Here is a 24,241-nt window from a genome sequence, read left to right as displayed (position 1 = left end):
AAGTTACCGCATCTCTGTCACTTAGTGTTGGGCCAAAGGTCCATATGACTACTGACGCATGGTCCTCCAAGCATGGTCAGGGCAGGTATGTCACCTACACTGCCCACTGGGTGAACTTGGTAATGGCTGGGAAGCAGGGAATGGGTAGCTCAACAACAACAGTGGAGTTGGTGTCACCGCCACGGATTGCACGCGGTTCTGCCACCACCTCTACTCCTCCATCGCTCTCTACCTCGTCTTCTTCTTCTTCTTACTCTGCTGCTGGGTCCTCCTTCTCCTCCTCCACACCTGTGCACCCCCAGCTCCCCCTAGGCTATTCGACGTGCCAGGTACGCCGTTGTCACGCTGTCTTGGGGATGACGTGCCTGGAAAGCAAAAACCATACCGGATCTGTACTCCTGTCATCTCTGCAGTCACAGGCCGATCGGTGGCTGACCCCACACCAACTGCAGATCGGAAAAGTGGTGTGTGACAATGGAAGCAATCTGTTGGCAGCGTTGAGACTAGGCAATTTAACACATGTGCCCTGCATGGCACATGTGTTAAATTTAATAGTCCAACGTTTTGTCTCCAAGTACCCAGGATTCCAGGACGTTCTCACCCAGTCCAGAAAGGTGTCGGCCCATTTCAGACGTTCCTACACAGCCATGGCACGCCTTGCTGACATTCAGCAGCGCTACAACATGCCAGTCAGGCGTTTGATTTCTGACAGCCAGACTCGCTGGAATTCAACGCTCCTTATGTTGGAACATCTGCTGCAACAACAAAGGGCCGTCAACGAGTACCTTTTTGAACTGGGTGGTAGGACTGGATCTGCACAGCTGGGGATTTTTTTCCCCCGTTACTGGGTGCTTATGCGCGATGCCTGCAGGCTCATGCGACCTTTTGAAGAGGTGACAAATATGGTCAGTCGCACCGAAGGCACCATCAGCGACCTAATACCCTTCGCTTTCTTCCTGGAGCGTGCCGTGCGACGAGTGACAGATGAGGCTGTAGACCAGCGTGACGAGGAGCTGGAAGCGCACGATTTCTGGTCGGAATCACCAGAACGAACCCAGGCACCTGCTGCAACGCAGGGAGAGGTGCCAGAAGTGGAGTCAGAGGAGGAAGGTGGCTTTGTGGAGGAGGAGGAGGAGGACCAACAGGAGCAGGCTTCCCAGGGGGCTAGTGGTGACCTTTTGGGGACCCCTGGTCTTGTACGTGGCTGGGGGGAGGAGACCGTGGATGATGCAGTCCTTGATAATGAGGAAGCGGAGATGGATAGCTCTGCATCCAACCTTGTGAGAATGGGGTCTTTCATGCTGTCATGCCTGTTGAAGGACCCCCGTATCAAGAGGCTTAAGGAGAAGGACCTGTACTGGGTCGCAACGCTACTAGACCCTCGGTACAAGCATAAAGTGTCAGAAATGTTACCAACATACCACAAGTCCGAAAAGATGCGGCATTTACAAACCAGCCTGCAAAACATGTTGTACAATGCTTTTAAGGGTGATGTCACTTCAGGAACTCATCAACATTCCAGGGGCAGAGGTGCCAGTAATCCTGCCACGAGCACACCTGCAAGGACAAAGCCCTTTGGCCAGTCTGTAACGTCAGACATGCAAATGTTTTTCTGTCCAAGGCAGCGCCACAACCCTTCTGGATCCACCCTCAAAGAACGCCTCGACCGGCAGGTAGCGGACTACCTGGCATTAACTGCAGATATCGACACTCTGAGGAGCGATGAACCCCTGGACTACTGGGTGCGCAGGCTTGATCTGTGGCCAGAGCTGTCACAATTTGCCATGAACCTCTTGTCTTGCCCAGCCTCAAGTGTGCTCTCAGAAAGGACCTTCAGTGCAGCAGGAGGGATTGTAACTGAGAAGAGAACTCGCCTAGGTCACAAAAGTGTAGATTACCTGACCTTTATTAAAATGAATGAGGGGTGGATCTCGGAGGGTTACTGCACGCCGGAAGACTTGTTCTGACTTCTATGCAGCTGTCCTTCTCTTCAAGCCTCATGACTCCACACACAGCTGTCCTTTAGCGTCCTCCTCCTCCCTCCGCCACCGTTACAAACTAGGGTGCAAACCCTACTGGTTTAATTTTTTCTGGCCTCTGTGCTTCAGTGGCTGCAACCAAAAAAATGCATATTTTCTGCATTTATATGGCATAATTTTTCTGGCCTCTGTGCTTCAGTGGCTGCAACCAAAAAAATTTATATTTTCAGCATTTATATGGCATAATTTTTCTGTCAACTGTGCTTCAGTGGCTGCGACCAAAAAAATGCATATTTCTGCATTTATATGGCATAATTTTTCTGGCCTCTGTGCTTCAGTGGCTGCAACCAAAAAAATTTATATTTTCAGCATTTATATGGCATAATTTTCTGGCAACTGTGCTTCAGTGGCTGCGACCAAAAAAATGACTATTTTCAGCATTTATATGGCATATTTTTTCTGGCCTCTGTGCTTCAGTGGCTGTGGCCAAAAAAACTGGGCAAACAATGCCTACAAGGTCAACGACGTTGACCTTGTAGGCATTGTTTGCCCAGTTTTTTGGCCACAGCCACTGAAGCACAGAGGCCAGAAAAATATGCCATATAAATGCTGAAAATAGTCATTTTTTGCCATACGTTGACTCAACGTATATGGCAAAAAATGACTATTTTCAGCATTTACGTGACATATTTTTTCTGGCAACTGTGCTTCAGTGGCTGCAACCAAAAAAACTGGGCAAACAATGTCTACAAGGTCAACGTATGGCGAAAAATTACTATTTTCAGCATTTATATGGCATATTTTTTCTGGCAACTGTGCTTCAGTGGCTGCGTCCAAAAAAACTGGGCAAACAATGTCTACAAGGTCAACGTATGGCGAAAAATGACTATTTTCAGCATTTATATGGCATATTTTTTCTGGCAACTGTGCTTCAGTGGCTGCGTCCAAAAAAACTGGGCAAACAATGCCTACAAGGTCAACGTATGGCAGTTGTTTAAAGAGAACAGTAGATTACTAGCCAGCAAAGCTACCTAAGCTAAAATGTCCCTCAAATCCCTGCAGACTTCTGTCCCTCCAATACAGAGCAGTATCAAGCAGATTACTAGCCAGCAAACTTACTATCATCTGTCCCTGAAATCACTAACAGCTCTCCCCCTACACTATCTCTTCCAAGCACACACAGGCAGATTTTTCAGATACATTTTTGCCCTTGATCCCCCTCTGGCATGCCACTGTCCAGGTCGTTGCACCCTTTAAACAACTTTAAAATCATTTTTCTGGCCAGAAATGTCTTTTCTAGATGTTAAAGTTCGCCTTCCCATTGAAGTCTATGGGGTTCGCGAACCGTTCGCGAACCGCTCGCATTTTTGCGCAAGTTCGCGAATATGTTCGCGAACTTTTTTTCCGACGTTCGCTACATCCCTATTTAGAAGCCTATTGTTTTGCTTTCTACTGATGCAAACACAAGTGAAATGGGCCAGTTTACCCCAGAGGGAAATCAAAATCCAAGCAGCAAACAGTGGGCTCTGCTAAGAAGTAGAGTTTCTCTACTTTGCACACTTAGTACGACAAAAAACATATGACAATGGGTATGTACCATTTCCATTTCATTATTTTACATACTGTACATTATAGGAACTTTGTTTATAACAACATAAACGGAAGCTGTTGTAATGCTTGCCTAAGATAATAAATGTTCAATGGATACTTACAGTTTAGATATTTGTGTTTAGATATCCGGTCCCGAATCTTTCTCCTGGGAGAGACTACTCAAAAGATTCGGGACCGGATATCTAAACACAAATCCACTATACGTAGGGGCCTAACATCATTACCAGTCCCTTTACACTTCGATACAGCCAGACACTCCATAAGTCAGCTAAAATTTCAAGTAATTGATTCAGTAGAAGAACCGAGAAGGGGTGGAAATAGATTGCTTATGCTCAAGAAGCTTGAGATGATGTGGATCCATAAATTAGACACCATTTGGCACCGGGGCCTAAATAGAGAGTATACGCCTTCCATGTTCATTTCTTAGGTAGGAGTATGTATCCTGTATTTAACATGAGATTGTGATTGTATACTAGTAAAAATCTTTTCCCCCTTTTTTCAAGGTTACTGATAACAGACACCCTGAATGCCGACATCATTTCCGGGCATATCATTATGTATCTCAGGTATGTGCTGAGTGCGGTATGCGGAATGGATATGGAGTGTGCCTCAGGTGATGAATATTCATATAGAATATACTATGTATTCTCTTTTACAATATATTGGGGTGTATTTTGCAAAATGAGCTAACAAGCATCTAATATTTTTTTATGTAAAGCAACCACCTTTTTCTCCTTTTAGCAAAGAATTTTTTGTAAGTTCACTATTATAAGATTTTATTGCAATTGGTCCTTTTTATTTTTTCAATTTTATCACAGTATTTTTATTCACTGAATTTATTATGTGTATACATAGTGATGTTGAGCACGAGGCAAACGAGAAACATTTTATGGATTTCACTGAGATGGACTGATTTTTATAACTTTGACCATCATGGGTTGAATAGATAACACTGAATTTTTTTATGATGTCACAGGAAGAGGGAGTGGCCTTTTTTCCACACCCCCTCCTTAAGCTTTAAATATGGATGTGGGAATTGTAAGGCTTGATAAAGGGCCAGGGTGGCCCGAAACATTGCCCTGTTTGAAATGTTTTGATACAATAAATTTCACGTTTATTCAAATCTACGGTGTGCTGCTGATAACTGCTTTGCCTGCAAATAAACATATCAGGGCTGTTTTGCTATCTGCTGGCAAAAATCTTAGTAACTGAAGGAAATAAACCTCAATGTTGCCTAAAGAAAGTAATTTTAAGAAACTTTCCTATATATACATTATAAATATTCAAAGGTTTGAAAGTTTGAAAGTCATTTTTATATATACCTGTATAACTGTTATGGAAAGCAGTGTCTTTCTGTCCCTTTTTATTCTCTGCCCTGGTGTTTCTGACTTTGGAAATAATGTAGCATTTTTTCAAGAGACAGAATCAGCAGTGCAGAAAGGCTCCACATAAATGCTGCTTCCAATTTCAGTTACATTTACTGATAACTTTAAAACCATCAAAAATGTTTAAAAAATGAATACTATTAAGATTCTTAGTAGTGTATAGTTTCTTTCAAATAGAACTACCTCCCTACAGAGTAAAGGTTCTAGTGTCTGGTAACTCTTAGGCCAGTTTCAGAGAGGTACAATGAGCTCCCCCAGGACAGGACAATGTTTTACAGAGCCTCTATACAGTAACTCCTATAAAAAAAACATTTCCAATCTCATATGCATTCCTTGTTGCCTATATATGAGGAGCAGCATAACATATCTAAATCTAAGATAGAAAAGGGAATGGCTATTCATCATAAAAGACAGCCAGCCATATCAAGCAGCAAAATTATGATCCAAAATATGTAGTAGGCGGCTTTAGCCAGGTTTTTTTTCATTTGATACAGAAAAGAGATTAAGATATACTCACTGATGCTATTTTTCAACCTTGGTGGCTCTTTAATGAATGAACAGCACCTTCGTTTCTCAATGCAATATATCACAAAATCTACAGAGTGACTCTAAGGGGCAAATTTACTAAAGGGTGAAGAGCTTTTTTTAGTGAAAATTCATCAAAATGACAATTTACAGGGACAAATTAGTAAAAGGCGAAGAAGGCAATTTGGTTGCAAAAAAGCTCAGTGCATGAGAAATTTTTCAGTTTCGCCAGGCGAACGATCGTTAATCTGCAAATTTGCCCCTAAATCGCCAGAGTTCCAGCACTGTCAGTTCTATATTTCGAGTTTTCGTATTAATCTGTTGAAATCGAAGCGCACATGAAGGATTAGCGATCCTCTTTGTTTTGAACTATTACCTTACTGGAAACACAGCAAACTACATGGAAGGGTAAGGAGCACGTGTTGGTGCAAGTGGGATTGGAATGGGATTTTTCACGCACTGACTGTAGGGAAAATTGTAGGCCCACAACTAAGTATATGACCTCTCTTTATTCTGCTTTATCTAAGCATTGTTATATCTTTTTTCACTATTAGGGAGATGGTATTTTAGGAGATTAGTCTCCTGCTGTATATCTGCACTACCACAGGCGACTAATCTCTTGAAAATGCTGGTTTCCCCAATGGTTATTTACAATATTGCTGATGGGAAGGAAACTAGGGACATGTTGCCGCTCTAGATCTGATTTATTGTGGAGAACAAAACATCTCAGTTGCCAGGGCCCTTACTATAAATGGAGTAACACAGCCCTATTAACAAGACTATAGTATTTCAAGCAATATTATATATATATATATATATATATATATATATATATTGACCTGCTGTGAATTATTGCCTTTATAATACACAAAAGCCATGAATATCCTGTAAATTATATCCTTATAAACGGTGAGTACTGATGTCATCAGTTATAAACGGTGAGTTCTGATGTCATTTCTGTCACATGACTCATTGAAATTTGTGTATTATAATAAATAAAGTACCCCCAGTTGTAAAATATGAGGATATTAGAAGTTACCTCGGAGTTCCATGACCTATATAAAAACACTCGGCCTTCGGCCTCGTGTTTTTATATGGTCATGAAACTCCTCGGTAACTTATAATATCCCTATATTTTACAAAAGGGGGTACTTTATTCACTATATATTATATATAATACACAAAATCCATGAATATCCTGTAAATTATATCCTTATAAACGGTGAGTAGTGATGTCATCAGTTATAAACGGTGAGTAGTGATGTAATTTCTGTCACATGACTCACTAAAATTTGTACATTATAATAAATAAAGTACCCCCAGTTGTAAAATATGAGGATATTAGAAGTTACCTCGGAGTTCCATGACCTGTATAAAAACACTCGGCCTTCGGCCTCGTATTTTTATATGGTCATGAAACTCCTCGGTAACTTATAATATCCTTATATTTTACAAGAGGGGGTACTTTATTCACTATATAAAAGGCTGCAAGGATTGACAGCACTCCAAGGCAATAATTCACAGCAGGTCAATATGGCAAATAAAGTGGAGATTTTATTTGTGGTCCAACGTTTCGGCTCCACACAGGAGCCTTCGTCAGGGAAGACATTTTAATATATATTTTAGGTTTTTTTCTTCAAAAAATTATGTTTGCCAGGTTTTAGGTTGAGAGCTTTTTCTCTTGATCCCAACCATTCATCAGTAAAATATCAGCCCCTTAAGGTTGTATTTTTAAAGCAGAATAGTTCCAAAGTGAATATAATTTAATCACCTTTTTATTGCTGAAGCTTCCACTGATTTTACTCACCTTGCCATTTGATAAAGTACTTTGTCACTTACTTCAACTAAAATAAAGTTAAAATTACTTTGCCTGTGCAGAATGGGCAAAACCTCATTATTTCCTGGAAGAAAATGAAGAACTTCTATTTGGCAAAGTGAGACAAGGACTTGTCGATATTTTATTACCTGGGCGATAATCATTTCTCTACTGCATTAACATTTTCATTACTACCTTGAAAAATGACTTCACTTTCTCCTGACTTTGCTGGAGAATTTCTACAGCTTTACACGTAAGTAAGAAGGACATAAAGCTGGAAGGTGCAGTTAAAATACAGCTTGAAATTGCAGAAATATCCTGAGAACTAATTCTTTAATTTTGTTGTTGTCCAATATATTTCGTATATACTGTATTATAAACCAGTTATATATTCAGTCATGTAAACACACCAGCAAGTGCTATAATCAATGAAGCCTACAGCTACACAGTATGGTGGTTCTGCACAGTCAGTTCTTAATTCCATATCTATGTTCCACTGTGGAATTTTGAAAGAGATAAGTCAACCCCTATTGTTAATGCTAACTAGCTCATTATTTAATCAAATGTGTTACTGGTTTATATAGTGTTACAGGCTTATATAGTATTTAAATCTGTGTGTCGTAAATCACCATAATAAAATAGCTTTCACTTAATTGTAGCTCCTTTCAACCGCACATAGAAATCTTGATATTCCTTACACCATGCTTGTTCAATTCCCAGTATACCACAAACAAAGTTCTAAATAAACTCCCCATCACAGTATCTTCCAATAACATCACTCTTCAAACCAAAAATTATTTAGTGATCTAATCTAACTGAATCGACCAGTATTGTTGCCTGTATATTAGTCACTATCCCAGGAGTGGCCAAAAGTTAATTTCCCATTATTTATTTCTTAAATACAATGGCAAGGGTTTTACCAGAAGCTGGTAAACATGCTGTGATGTATTTTGACATTATCCTAGGTAAAGTTGCTGTACCGTGTTAGCCAGTAAAAATGTTATAGGGCAACCCTTTTGAAATAAAGCTGAGAAAGGAACTAAAATGTTCTGAAAGCTTGCTATGATTATATTAGTTAGCCAATAAAGGAATCACCTTTATACCACTTTTGTTATTTTTTTATGACATTATCCTCATAACCCCAAAACTATCAGCCACCATGTGAATTTGCAGACATATAATTTTGACCTTCAACAGAAAACTGGTATAATAAGTAGGAAATAATGATGCAAAACCCTACAGTATATAGGAATTCAGGCTTAAAAAAGACACAAAGTTTTGAGTATAACCTTTTGGTCTAAATGGAACCTGCCTAACTGCTAGAAGAAAAAAACCAAAGCCTCTCCAATGTATATCTGGGAGGAAAAATATTCTTCCTGACTCCATAATGTTAATCAAACCAATCCTTGGATCAAACCATATATCAGAGTTCTGCATTGGGCCAGGAACCCCAGGAAAGTGGTCTGGTTTGGGGCAGAAAGACCATGTGGGGTGTCTGCAGGTCGGCCACCAGTGACATGACTTGCTAAAAAACTGTCCATCCCTTTCTTGTAGATACAGTATGTAATGTATCCACCAGTACAACTGATTCAGGGAAAAAAACTTTTTCAAATATAACAATGGATCCTCTTTTTTAATCAAATCTCAGTGGATGCCTTTATAGTTACATAGTTGAATAGTTACATAGTTAAATCAGATTGCAAAAAGACAAAAGTCCATCAAGTTCAACCCCTCCAAATGAAACCCAGCATCCAAACATACACATTCAAACCAACCCCTCCATATACTCACATAAAATATATATAACAATATCTATACTAATTGTAGCCTTGGATATTATGCATGAACCCCCCTTATGTGACCCTCCACATCAAAGTTTGCCTGCTGTGTCTGTTTACCATTTGTAATATTTAAAAGGAATCACTACAGAGATTAACTGGCCCCTGCATTGTCTAAACCTCAAATTCAGACTGTAATCCCCTGTATTGTTCACACATGTAATCCCCCCTGCATTGTTCACACTTCTGACACCTCTACTGTTTGCACCCCTAAAGCCTGTACTGTTCACACCTGAGACCCAGACTGAAACTGCCCACATTGTTCACCTGTTCACACCTTATACAAAATGCTAATGAGGCACCAGCACTGTGTCACTGTATGTAGTACATATTAGACTGGTCCTGATTTTCCTGTCTCCTGCTCTGTTCTGTCTTCCCTATGCTCCCTGTGTGTGTCATACTTTGCCTGTCCTATGATCCCTATGGAACATAAGTCTGGTATTTGTTCTGGGGGTTTGTTAGCATTTGAAAATTATTGTTAGTGCCCCTAAAGTGTTTAATCATATGCTGAGGTACTGTATTATACACAGGGGAGGAGGAGGCATATGGATTTATGGTTATGTCTTAATATGACTTAACTTTTTTCACCTATCCCTGCCAGTGCTGGGCCAAGGTAGTTTGGCACCCTGCTTCAATCAGCGCCCCTTATCCTGCATTACAATTTACCTCCTAATCATGAAAAACACTTTTTCATTTATATTGCTGCCCCTGTACCTGTATCAGCAAGCCCAGCAGCCATCCATAATACAGCCCCCCTGTACCCGTGCCAGTAGCCATCCATCATACTGCCCCACATACCTGTGCCAGCAGCCATCCATTATACTGCCCACCAATACCTGGGTCAGTAGCCATCCATTATGCTGTCCCCACATACCTGTGCCAGTAGCCATACATTACATAGTAACATAGTAACATAGTAAGTAAGGTTGAAAAAAGACACATGTCCATCGAGTTCAACCTTTTTTTTTTTAATTAACTACCTATCTGCCAGTTGATCCAGAGGAAGGCAAAAAAAACCCATCTGAAACCTCTCCAATTTGCCTTAGAGGGGGAAAAATTCCTTCCTGACTCCAAAATGGCAATCAGACTAGTCCCTGGATCAACTTGGACTATGAGCTATTTCCCATAACCCTGTATTCCCTTACTTGCTAAAAAGCTATCCAACCCCTTCTTAAAGCTATCTAATGTATCAGCCTGTACAACTGATTCAGGGAGAGAATTCCACATCTTCACAGCTCTCACTGTAAAAAACCCCTTCCGAATATTTAGGCGGAACCTCTTTTCTTCTAATAGGAATGGGTGACCTCATGTCAGATGGAAAGACCTACTTGTAAATAAAGCATTAGAGAGATTATTATATGATCCCCTTATATATTTATACATAGTCATCATATCACCCCTTAAGCGCCTCTTCTCCAGCGTGAACATCCCCAATTTGGCCAGTCTTTCCTCATAGCTAAGATTTTCAATACCTTTTACCAGCTTAGTTGCCCTTCTCTGTACCCTCTCTAATACAATAATGTCCTGTTTGAGTGATGGAGACCAAAACTGTACGGCATATTCTAGATGGGGCCTTACAAGTGCTCTATACAGTGGAAGAATGACCCCCTCCTCCCTTGACTCTATGCCCCTTTTAATACAGCTCAAGACCTTATTTGCCCTTGATGCTGCCGACTGGCATTGCTTGCTACAGCCAAGTTTATCATCTACAAGGACTCCAAGGTCCTTTTCCATAATGGATTTGCCTTGTGCAGTCCCATTAAGGGTATAAGTGGCTTGGATATTTTTACATCCCAGGTGCATGACTTTACATTTATCAACATTGAATCTCATTTGCCACTTAGCTGCCCAGATTGCCAGTTTGTCAAGATCGTGTTGCAAGGATGCCACATCCTGGATGGATTTAATTGGGCTGGATAATTTGTGTCATCTGCAAACACTGATACATTACTTACAACACCCTCCCCTAAGTCATTAACGAACAATTTAAATAAAAGTGGACCCAATACTGAGCCCTGGGGGAACCCACTAAGAACCTTACTCCAAGTAGAGAATGTCCCATTAACAACCACCCTTTGTACCCGATCCTGTAGCCAGTTTCCTATGCACGTGCAAACGCCTTCATTAAGCCCAACAGACCTTAGTTTAGAAAGCAGTCGTTTGTGGGACACAGTATCAAACGCTTTGGCAAAATCCAAATAGATCAAATCTACTGCCCCCCCACTGTCCAGAATCTTACTTACCACATCATAAAAAGCAATCAAATTTGTCTGACATGACCTATCCTTCATAAAGCCATGCTGATTGTTGCTCATAATGCCATTCATTAGGACAAAATTTTGAATGTGATCCCTTAACAAGCCTTCAAATAATTTGCCCACCACAGATGTCAAGCTTACTGGCCTATAATTGCCAGGCTGAGATGGTAATCCCTTTTTAAATATTGGAATAACATCATCTTTTCTCCAATCCATAGGCACCATACCAGAGGACAGTGAATCTGAGAAAATCAGAAATAAGGGCTGGTCTAAAACTGAACTAAGCTCTCTTAGAACCCGGGGGTGTATGCCATCAGGCCCCGGAGCCTTGTTTACATTAATTTGTATTAAAGCTTTTTGAATCATATCCTGAGTCAGCCACTGACTAGATTGAGCTGAACCATTCGTGCAGTTATTAAGTGAGCCTGTGAACCCAGACTCCTCTATTGTATACACTGAAGAAAATAACTGATTTAACACATTTGCCTTATCTGTATCTGTTACAACCATACTGGTACCATTATTTAATGGAGCAACACTCTCAACCTGCATCTTTTTACTATTAATATATTTAAAAAACTTTTTAGGGTTAGTTTTCACCTCCACCGCAATTAACTCTTCATTTCTTTTCTTAGCCTTCCGGATTGCTGATTTACAACATTTATTACAGTGTTTATATTCATTAAATGCAGCTTCTGTCCCTACAGATTTGTAGTTTTTAAATGCCTTTCTCTTCTTTCCCATTAACTTCTTTACTTCTGTATTAAGCCACACAGGATGATTCTTAGAGCTTCTACGTTTAGTTCTTAAAGGAGAAGGAAAGCTACGGAGGCATTTTATTGCCAATAGATTAGCTGCAATAGTGCAAGCTAGAATGCTATATTTATTCTGTAGAATGTTTTACCATACCTGAGTAAACAGCTCTAGAAGCTCTCTGTTTGTTTAGGATAGGAGCTGCAGTATTAACATGGTGTGACATCACTTCCTGCCTGAGTCTCTCCCTGCTCTGGGCTCAGATTACAGTAGAGAAGGGAGGGGGGTGGGGAAGAAGAGCAAACTGAGCATGCTCTTGCCCAGGGCAATGAGGTTTAAGCTGAAGGCAGGAAGTCTGATACAGAAGCCCATGAGTACACAATAGAAGGAAAGAAGTGCAGTGTTTCTTTTGACAGGGGACTCAGAGCAGCACTACTTTGGGGGTTTACTGGTATATTTAGATGGACCTTTCTTATAAGGCTTACTTAGTTTTAACCTTTCCTTCTCCTTTAAGGGAATAAATTGAGAACAGTAATGATGTAATATCATTTTAAAGGACAACCATTTCTGTTCTGTGTTTTAAGATGAAAACCTAATGCCCCAATCAATGCTCTGTATGGCAGCCCTCAAGGCACTAAAATTAGCTTTTCCAAAATTCATGGTTTTTGTTGCCCCAGTATATTTTTGTTTTTTGCACCAGACATTGAAAGATATAACATTATGGTCACTATTACCCAGGGGTTCAATGACTTGCACATTTGCTATAAGTTCTGCCCCCATACCTGTACCAGCAAGCTCAGCAGCCATCCATCATACAGCCCTCCAGCAGCCATAATATTGCAACCAATCTATACCTGTGCCAGCAGCAGCCAAAAAAAAATCTGATCACATCATATTGCCCCCAAGTATTAATGTACCTGTGCCAGCGCCCAGCCCAGCAGCAACAGCAAACATATGGCCCCCAAATCTGTACCTGGCTGTGCCAGCAGGAAGCTTCACACTTTCACAGTAATAGAAAGAATGTCTTCAGTTCAGTGCAACTGTGCAAGTCTGAGAGCAGCGAGAGCCACACCAAGAAGGCCGCCAGCTCTCTGCCTCTCTCTGCCACCCAACAGCATCAATGATGTCATTGATGCATATACACACATCGCGCTGCACTGCCACACTGCACAGAAGGAGCTATTACCTGCTGGCAAGAGGGAGAAGGTGAAGCAGGGGGATTCCACCCGACTGAGTGACCATGATTACTGAAACAAATTATTAAATAAACGCTTGAAAAAAAAAGAAAAAAAAATCCCATTAAAAGTGCGCCCCTCAATGATGGCATACTAGACAGCCGTCTACTCTTCCTACCCCTAGTTCCGTCCCTGACCCCTGCAGTGAGCACCAACCATCTGGTTTTTTGGTGTGCTATTAATGTGGACATGGTCTTGCGGTGTGGTTTAAAGTGGGTGTGGTCTAAAACAGGGAGTAGCTAACACTAGCTTCCATCATCGTCCCTCCACCATGTAGATTAGAAAAATTCCGGCCCTCCGTACCATATAAATTGGACAGCACTGCTCTAGTCAAAAGGGGTGGATTCTGGTGCAGTGATCCTCTTTATTGGAAAAAAGGTCTCTGCTATTTGTCTATAATGTTCTCTAATTGACTCTATTTTCTATCTAATTTTCTCAAAAATGTATCTTTTCTATTCTCAATTGTAAGAGGCTATTATATCCTACAAAACCGCTAACCCAACTTGAGTCCTTGGAAATGAAAATAGAATAAGGTAAAAGATAAGAGAAAGTTGTAGGCTAAAACAGGCTTCTGCAAATTCGCACTCAGGTGAATAATAGTTTAGGGGGGGGTCAAAAGTAGAAAAAATCGAATTCACCCCAGAAAACCATATATTTTCGGAAAGTACACATTCCCACGTATATAAATTGGGTATGCATGTCTTTGTACTCCAAAGTACCAAGCCGCAAACCATTCCTAAATTTGGTGATTTTGGCAACATTTACAAAAATCACCTCAAAATTTCTACACTGCAGCATCGTATTACCCACATTCTTTTAGGTATCAAGATAAATCACCCCAAATATGAAAGCCTAGGGTCCTATGAACAGTTTGATGCCCAATATGTATAGGTGAACCAAGCACGTGGCATACAGGGGCCCCAAAATGAAGACCCCCATATAGTCTGTCATTTCAGGTACAGCAAAATCAACACATTTACATTGTTTTGGGGGGGGGGTCAAAAGTAGAAAAAATAAGTTCACCCCAGAAAACCATATATTTTCGGAAAGTACACATTCCCACGAATTTAAATTGGATATGCATGTCTTTGTACTCCAAAGTACCAAGCCGCAAACCATTCCTAAATTTGGTGATTTTGGCGACATATTTGTCGATGCCCAATATCTATAGGTGTACCCAAGCATGTGGCATGCAGGGGCCCCAAAAGGAAGACCCCCATATGGTCTGTCATTTCAGGTACAGCAAAATCAACACATTTAACTAGTTTTGGGGGCGGCAAAGGTAGAAAAAAGTAAGTTCACCCATGAAAACCTTATATTTTCGGAAAGTACACATTCCCACGAATCTAAATTGGGTATGCATGTCTTTGTACTCCAAAGTACCAAGCCGCAAACCATTCCTAAATTTGGTGATTTTGGCGACATTTCCAAAAATCACCTCAAAATTTCTACCCTGCAGCATCGTATTACCCACATACTTTTAGGTATCAAGAGAAATCACCCCAAATATGAAAGCCTAGGGTCCTCTGAACAGTTTGATGCCCAGTTTAAAATAAAGATGAGTCAAATATTTGACATATAATAGCCTCTTACAATTGAGAATAGAAAAGATTAATTTTGAGACTGCAGCTCTTCAGCCTCTGCCTACTCCCACTATGTGGTACTCCCAGGGATTAGAAAAAAATTGAGTTAGATTCTATGGGAGTAACTCCACCAACTATTTATTTCCAATTTCTTGGTTATCAATTTGATATAGGAAATCAAATGATTTTAACAACTTATATAGTAATTTATTGGCACGGATGACTTTATAAAATTATTGAATTTTGGGTAACAAATTGAAAATGGATTTAGAATGATACAACTAATTGATAGCACTCGCACGTTGCAATTAATTAATTTAATTTAAATAACTAATTATTTATAGATCAACCATTATATATAGGATTGATGGTGTGTTAAATTATTGTTGAGCACTGGTCACTTTTTGAATTAAGGGTGTTTAAAATGAATTGAAATGAATGAATTGAAAATCTTATGAAAAAAGCACTTGCACTTCTTTAGTAATCATTATTAATGTATTAACTCTAGTTTTTAGTGGTATACATATACAATTGATGGTGCACTAAATCACATTTATTTGTATTTAATTCATTGGATGAATTGATAAGTGACAAATTTAATAACAGGGATTGATTAATAATTTTTAATTATCCAAGTGTATTTGGGAAATATTTTTAAGTGGGTATTGGCAACAATAATACAAATATCAAACAGTCACAAACAAGGTTCTTTATCTTTCTCCTTTTTATTATTACAGTTTTCAAATTTAGACAAATCACTCAGCAAAGTGGCAGCATCTTGCACGGAACGTATAGTTCTGCACAACTCAGTATCAGAAAAAACAGTACTTTCAATGCCCACCTCCTTGTCACTAATAAACAAGTTGAATTGCAAAGGAACAAGTACAGATCCCTGTGGTTCTCCACTAACACTGGTCCAATTAGAATATGTTCCATTTACCAGCACTGTAATCTATCTTGTAGCCAGTTCTCTAACCAAGTACAAACTCTTTCCCAACATTCCTAAATTTAACCAGTAACCTTCTGTGTGGTTCTGTATCAAATGCTTTAGCAAAGTAGATTACATCCACTGCGATCCCAAAGTCAAGGTCTCTGCTCACTTTCTCATAAAAAGAAATTCAATTAGTCTGGCAAGATCTATTACACATAAAACCATGCTGGCACAAACACATAGGGGCAGATTCCCTAAAGGGCAAGGTGACTAATGGCTAAAATTCGCCAGCATGACGTCATTTGGTAACTGCGCCGATTCCCTAACGGGTGCAGGTGTCACTTTGCTAGCGAAGGAGATAGATGCTCTGGCAAACGGCGATTTTTGGATGTAACTCCGCAAATTCACTAATATGTGGATTTTACTGAAGGTTACCTCATTCACCAGACTTGCCTTCGCCAGCTCAGACCAGGCGAAGTGCAATGGAGTGGTTAGGACTTTTTAAACAGTCCAAAAAACGCTGGCGTCTTTTCCTTTTGTGTGATAGCCTGCAAAAGACGGTAACATTTTTTTGGGGTAACTGGGTTCCCCCTACAATTCCTAACATATGGCACATAAACTATACACTGGGCTCATGTGTAGGTCATTATAACAACTCTATTTTTTTTTTATTAAGGTTCCCTGGGATTGTGTAGTGTAATGTATTTGCTGCAACATATACGTCCATTCAACTTTACAATTTTGTGCCGTATGCAAATTAGTAGGGATGTAGCGAACCGCCGATAATGTGTTCGCGAAAGCCGTTCGCGAACACCGGCAAAAAATGCGAACAGTTCGCGAACAGTTCGCGAACTTCGAACATCCGAAAATCGTTCGATTCGAACGATCGAAGGATTTTAATCGTTCGATCGAACGATTTTCGTTCGAATCGAACGAAAATCGTTCGATTTTAGCGACCGAATGGTCGAATGGTCGAACGATTTTGACGCGAACGCCTATTGGCGAACGTCGCGCGACGTTCGCGAACTTGCGGCGGACGCGAACAGCCGATGTTCGCGCGAACAAGTTCGCCGCAGAACAGTCCGCGACATCCCTACAAATTAGCCAACGCTAGCGCAACTTCGCTTTGCTTGCCGAAGTAACGCTAGCACAACTTTGCCAGCGTTCAGTGCCCTGGACGCAACTTTGCATTTTAGGGAATTAGCGTTGCTTAGGGAATTTGCCCCATAGTATTATTATTGTTTGCAATGAATTCCAGTATCATATCCCTTAAAGAGGTTTGGCAATCAAAGAGCTAAGCTTGTTTAGTAGCCTGGGATGAATACCATCCAGTCCCGAACCTTTGCTTATCTTGTTCTAATGTTTTTTAAATTACCTTTTGCGTGAACCATGCATCATTTGTTGTATTACTGGGATTGGGACTATTAAGAAGGAGACCTTCATTAGTTGGTTCCTCAGAAAAATAACAGCTCAGAATCTCAACCAATTAACCCCTCTCTGATATTAAGGGCCCACCCCTTCCTGCTTAATTTTTTTTAACTATTTACATATTTAAAAAGTGATTTTGGATTCTTTTAACTACTTGCTGCAATACCCTTTTACATCTCAATTATAGCTTGTCTGATAGCTTTTTGCATGATTTATTGGCCTCTGTATACCTGATAAATGTTTCAACTGTTCCAGCTAACTTGAATGCATTAAAGGCATGTCTTTTCTTACCCACCTCAACACCAACACTTCCATTGAACCACAAAGGTTTTGCTTTGCAACGACGTTCCTTGCTTACAAGGGGAATGTACCGACATGTATATTTATTAAATAGCATTTTAAAGACTTCCCACTTTTGTTCTGTGGTTAACCCTGTGAAAAGCTTTTCCCAGTTAATATGTTACAGAGATGCCGTATACTGGCAAAGTTTGCACATCTAAAATTTAGTGTTTTAGTTAGTCCCTTATAGAGTTGCCTCTGCAACAGAATCTCAAAGATGATCACTATTTCCTAAATGCTCACCCACAGAAATGCTAGAGATAAGTTTGGTATTATTAGTTATTACAAAATCCAAAAGAGAGTCATTACTAGTTGGTTCTTAAATGAACTGAAATAAAAATTTGTCATTCAGCATATTTCATACCTGCTAGTTTTTTCTGTCTCTGCAACCCCATTGCCCCAGTCAATGTCTGGATAATTGAAGTCACCCATAATAATAACTTGACCTAGTTGTGAAGCCACTTCCATTTGTAAAAGTAGCTGGGCTTCATACTCGTCCCTTATATAAGTTAGATTGTAGTATACACCAATGATAATTTTATTCGTAACCTTTTGCCCAGATGAAATCTCTACCCAGAGGGAGTTCATACCCTCCCCAGTGTGGTTATTTCTTTAGTGCATGGCTTTAATTTAGGCTTTACAACAGACATACTCCTCCACCCTTTTTAATCCCTCTGCCCCTCCTAAAAAGTGTGTAACCATTTAAATTTACAGCCCAGTCACAAGTTTCATCACACCAAGTCACAGTGATACCAATGATATCATAATTTTTAGAGCATACAATTAACTCTAACTCTAGGTTACTACTTTTCCCTTAGCTGGTAAACGGTATGCCTTTGTCTACCAATCAACCACAGGAAGACAGCAAACTGTTCAGTTGTAGCAATCCGGACAATAGATTACTTTATCCACTTTCCTAATAATTTAATCCCATACAACCACAATCAGTTTATGCCTTTTCTCTCCTCCCCACCACTAAAAGAGAAACTGGTCTCCTGGCTGTTAGAGAGAGATCCGTTCCATCTAGAACTGCCAATTTAGAGTTCATGCTCCCATCTTCTTCAGGCAATCTGGCTAATCTGTTGGGATACATAAACCCTGGAGCAGCCTGCCTTTCCCAGCTGACTTCCTCATCATCCTGCTGCTGTTCTCCTCCCTCAAAACGAAATGACCCCACTAGGTCCTGCTAATTGAGGAAGAGATTCAATTTTCAATCTACCACAGTGTTGTGTTTTGTTGCTGTAGGGCTCTAACATTAGCCTCTAAAGTAGCAATTTGCTCACAACTTCCACAGAGGTAAACTCCAAATCTGCATACATAGGTCCAGACTGTGCGCTGGATCTAGCGTCGATTCTGGGGCTGCTGGCAGCAGCCCAGATGCCCCTCCCTATCCGCACTTAAAAAATCAGCGTCGGAGTGGGTCAAAATGGGGCAGCATCACTGGTGCATTGAGCGCAATGGTGCTCTCTGCACTAGTGGAGCCGAATTTCCAGGTTAAAACCCAGAAGTTCAACTCTTAAAGTTACAAGAGGCTTTTTGCCGCCCCTTGTAAATGGCCACTCGCTGTGGCCTAGGGCAAGGTTCTCACCTTGCCAACCAAAAAAATGAAATATATATCAAACTTCTCACCTTGAACTCCTTTAGTTTGAAACGCCTGTGTTCGTAACTCCACTCACAGAGCAAACACTAAGAGGCCCATTTAATAAACCTTGATTTTTTTCTGGTCAAGTTTTTTAGGGGAAAACTAAATATTTTGAGGTCCTTGAAGTTGTTTCTTGACATCACGATCCTCGCTGGATAATCTAAATCTGTGGTACGATACAAATTGAAGCTTGATTTTGTTGTGATGTTTTAATGAATCAGCCCCTAAAAGAGAAGCTATTTGCAAGAGCAGGGCTGTCCAACTGGTGGCCCGTGGGCCGCATTTCAGACCACAACCCCCCCTTGTGTGACCCCCCACCTACCTGCTGTGTTTTCTTACCATGTGTAAGATTTAAATGGTATGACTACAGAGATTACAAATGTCAGTTGCGTAAATAAAGTCCAGAGACTCTGCAGTTCACTCCCTTTGCCGATTTTAAAAATCTGTTCTCCTTCAGATGAGTCACAATATAGTATTTTGTTGTAGGAAGAAAACCAGCGCTATAAGCTCAGGGATAGACAAAAGAGTAATATACTGTATAGTGTAGTAATTTTTAAATAGAGTTACACCTCTTTGTGCAATTGTTAGGGGATGTGTTCTATTCCTTCCACCACAGGGTTTAGTTGCCCTTTAACTGTTTGTGCTTTTTAGAGATATACGTGATCACCTCCTATGTGCAGGTAATGGATACTCACAAGCGTTTAAATGCATCACTAGCATAAAGGTACAGTTGCTCCTCAAATGTAAGGCCTTTTTTAGAAATCAAGTGATGCCTTACATTTGAGGAGCAACTGTACCTTTATGCTTGTGAGTATCCATTACCTGCACATAGGAGGTGATCACGTAAATCTCTAAAAAGCACAAACAGTTAAAGGGCAACTAAACTCTAAACCGAAAGACTATATTATCACTACAGAGATTAACTGGCCCCTGCATTGTTTAAACCTCAAATTCAGACTAATACCCTATATTGTTCACACCTGTGATCCCCCTGTATTGTTCACACTTGTGACACCTCTATTGTTCACACTCTAAAGCCCTGTACTGTTCACGCCTGAGACCCAGACTGAAACTGCCCACATTGTTCACCTGTTCACACTTTATACAAAATGCTAATAAGGGCACCAGCACTGTGTCACTGTATGTAGTACATATTAGAGTGGTCCTGATCAGTGGAAACTGTCTCCTGCTCTGTTCTGCCTTCCCTATGCTCCCTGTGTGTGCCATACTCTGCCTGTGTGTGACATACTCACACTGTGTGTGCCCTGCTCAGCCTGTGTGTGACATACTCTGCCTGTGTGTACCATACTCTGCCAGTGTGTGACATTCTCTGCCTGTGTGTGCCCTGCTCTGCCTGTGTGTGTCCCAGGGGTTCTATTTATACAGTCTGTTCAGGTGCACTAATCAAACCCCCCCCCCTCAAAATGAGGGAAATTGAACTGCAACTAAAAGCAGCTTCTGGCAAGCTTGCTGTAAACAAAATAGCATACAAATGTACGAATTAGCACCTAAGACTGAAAAGCTTTTAAAAAGTTAAACACAATAGTTAAAAATACAAACCTTTAACCAAAATAATAGTTAATAAAAAATAGTTAATAAAAAATATTTATTCTTATTGCTCAGTTGCTTTCACCAGTCACCGCTCTGTTATGTCTGCTGGAAGGACCTACTGTGAGTATAGCATCAGAGAGTTTATTGCATGACCCCCTTATATATTTATAAATAATTATCATATTTGCCTTTAAGTGCCTCCTCTGCAGTGTAAAAAGCTCAAACGTGGACAGTCTTTTTTCATAGCTGAGACTTTTTATCTCCTTTACCAGCTCAGTTGTCATTCTTTGGACTCTCTATAATTCAGTAATATCCCATTTGAACACTGACTATTAAAACTGCATAGCATATTCTGGATGTGATCTTTCCAATACTTTGTAAAGGAGAAGAACTACCCCCTCCTCTTGCAAATTAATACCTATTTTAAAACAGCTCAAATACTTTCATTATAGCCAGGAATGTGCACCTAAAGATTTCACAAAATTCTCACATACCATGCCATATGCATGATAAAGGTATGTCCCTGTATGTATACCTAGTTTGAGGAACTAGCTTAACTGCAGATGCCATGTCTATAAGACTTATATTGTAAATAAAAAACATTTGGGAAAAGTAGCACCATAATATTTTACTACTGCCATCTAGCAAAATCAAATGTGACGTGTCAATGTAGCCTAGAAAAAGCAAGGCTAGCATATATGGTATGGTATAGAAAGAACTGTGCTATTACACCGAAAAATGACCCTGAATATGGCCAATTTGTGGCATATTACCTCCATTATGACACTGATGTTATGCCCGATTTTATGTACAATAAAAACATAAATCTTAGTATTGTACACAAAGGTGATTCTAGCAACATATTGCGTTTTTTTTCATTAAAAGTCATGGGAAGACATTTTATGGGTTTATTTGGTTTTATTATAACATACTTTGCATTGTTGTCATTGTTGTTTCTAATACCAGTGTTTTGTACTTCAAATAATAATACATGGGCCATTGTAATCTCTATGGGACAGGGACCTCCTTACTATTGTCTCTTTACCACTTAAAGGCATGGTTCATCTTTAAGTTAACTCTTTGTATGTTCTAATGGCCAATTCTAAACAAATTTTCAATTGGTCTTCACGTGGGGGTTACTTACAACCCCTTGAAATGGGGGTTACTGACCCCATCTAATAACAAATGCTCTGTAGGGCTACAAATGTATTGTTATTGGTACTTTTTATTACTCATATTTCTATTCAGGTCCTCTCCTATTCACATTTCAGTCCCTTATTCAAACCAGTGCATGGTTGCTTTGGAAATTCAGATGCTAGCAACCGGATGGCTGAAATTGCAAACTGGTGAGCTGCTGAATAAATAGCTAAATAACTCAAAAACCACAAAAAAATAAAAAATGATGAGCAATTGCAAATTGTCTCCCAATATCAGTCTCGTCATCATACTAAAAATTAATTTAAAGCTGAAAAACCCCTTAACACTTTGAATATAACTGTACTTTGTATTTATTTATATTTTATTACTGTATTGATACCTGCTTTTGCTATTCATACATTGTCCAACACCAAACTGGTGTTTTGGAAATATGCTGAATATACTTTAATTGTTTGTGCTCAGTACATACAGTAAATGTGAAATACATAGTAGGCACATCAGAAGTATGCACTGTCCAATTAACTAAAATAAAAATTACTTATATCATAACGCCCAAAGTATCACACACATTTTTCTCAAATGCTCTGTTTCTTCTAATTTACTTCCATTATAAACAAAACAGTTTTATGAACAGCAAGTCAAACAAGGGCAAAATAAAATTTGTAACAATTACTGTGACTTTTTCCAAACTACCTCTACCTATATGTAGAATTTATTGGTGTTTGCAGCTTCCTGATTTTCTTCTGGACTGATGCACTTTCTGTTTGAAACAAGAAACTCAGAGTTTTATCAATGTATGAATTAATTATTATTATTATTGCGCCAACATATTCTGTAGTACTTTCTAGAGATTATAACATCAGTCCCTGACCCAGTGCACTTTATAATCTCAAGTCCCTATTACATTCACATGCTATAGTCAATTTTATCAGCAGCCAATTCTTCTGTATAGAGGATAGGTGTGTGGCAGTAAATCAAAGTCACTATTTGAAAAAAAACCCTCATTAGCACACCTACAATCACTTAACATGAAAAGACAAAAATACCAGCACAACATGGCAATTGCATGCAGGGCAAAAAATGTTCTAACACCGTTCCTCAGAAATCAGGGTATCTAAAGGAAAACACTCAGACTGGAGATGCTTTGGCTGGTTTCAAACCTGTGACCCCAGCACTGCACCTCAACTGTGTTGCCAGATATGAATTGATGTTTGAATAACAACTAACAGGTATCTCCTATGATATTTGTGGACACAATACTGTTCTTTGCGATTCACTGGATTCATTTTCTATATTTGTACACCACTATTTTCTTTTACACGCATTGGCTGTCAGAAAGACAACCTAAAAGTGAATGGATGCCAACTGTTGCTGGATTGAATCTCCAAGCATTTTCCAACAGTATATGGCCACTGGTTGGTTATGATGGGTGTATCCTAATAACATCTGGACAGCAACAACATGGACGTCTCTGGGCTACTGAACATTAACCTTGCATAGTATGCAATACTGGCAGCATTATTGAGTTTTGTGTAAGTTACCATTATAAACATGAACATTATTATGAATATACATTTAAAAAGCTAAAGATTTAATATTGACAAATGAACCATATAACAACTGAAAAACATACAATCATACTGGTGGGGAAAAACTATGTTATGACAGTCATGTCATGGTCATTTTGTCCTGCCCATGCTTATCATCACAGAATAATATAGATTATTCTGGTTATATTCTCAGGGTTTTTGTCTGGTTTAATTTCTTAATTTGACAGTTATCCAGTTCTTGGTTTAGGTTCTACATACACTACAAAATATGCACAAGAAGTCAGGCAGGAGGCGTTTTGCTTCACAATGGTTTCACCCAGAAATAAAATTTGTAAAGCACAGGCCGAGTGACTTTAATCAACCTTTGATATCCTTTGATATCCAAAGCTATACATTTGCCACTTTCTTTAGCATCTATCGTTTTGAAAAGTGACACAATATTCTATAGTACTCTACTCCTTTCTATCAATCTAGCCAAGTACTGATATTGTTACATTCAGTGTCTGATAAATCGTTTCAATGACTTTCAGGCTGGCAGAAAGTAATCACATCATTCATAAGACATCAGAGCATATTATTGATATCTCTATTACATACTGTGTTTACAAGGCTGACATTCAAATAAAATATTGATGTCCAACTACAGCTCCATGCTACAC

At 39.6% G+C, this 24,241-nt stretch overlaps 1 protein-coding gene across 4 annotated transcripts in view; it reads right to left on the bottom strand.

Moving 5' to 3' along the window:
• Positions 1-24,241, bottom strand: part of LOC108708218 (disks large-associated protein 3-like) — a 210,512-nt gene that overhangs the window by 49,270 nt on the left and 137,001 nt on the right. The gene's annotated exons all lie outside the window — the stretch shown is intronic.

The sequence above is a fragment of the Xenopus laevis genome, chromosome 2L, assembly GCF_017654675.1.
Source record: "Xenopus laevis strain J_2021 chromosome 2L, Xenopus_laevis_v10.1, whole genome shotgun sequence".
Taxonomy (NCBI): domain Eukaryota; kingdom Metazoa; phylum Chordata; class Amphibia; order Anura; family Pipidae; genus Xenopus; species Xenopus laevis.
Note: the sequence above shows the minus strand (reverse complement) of the source record. Positions and strands in the feature narration are given on the sequence as shown.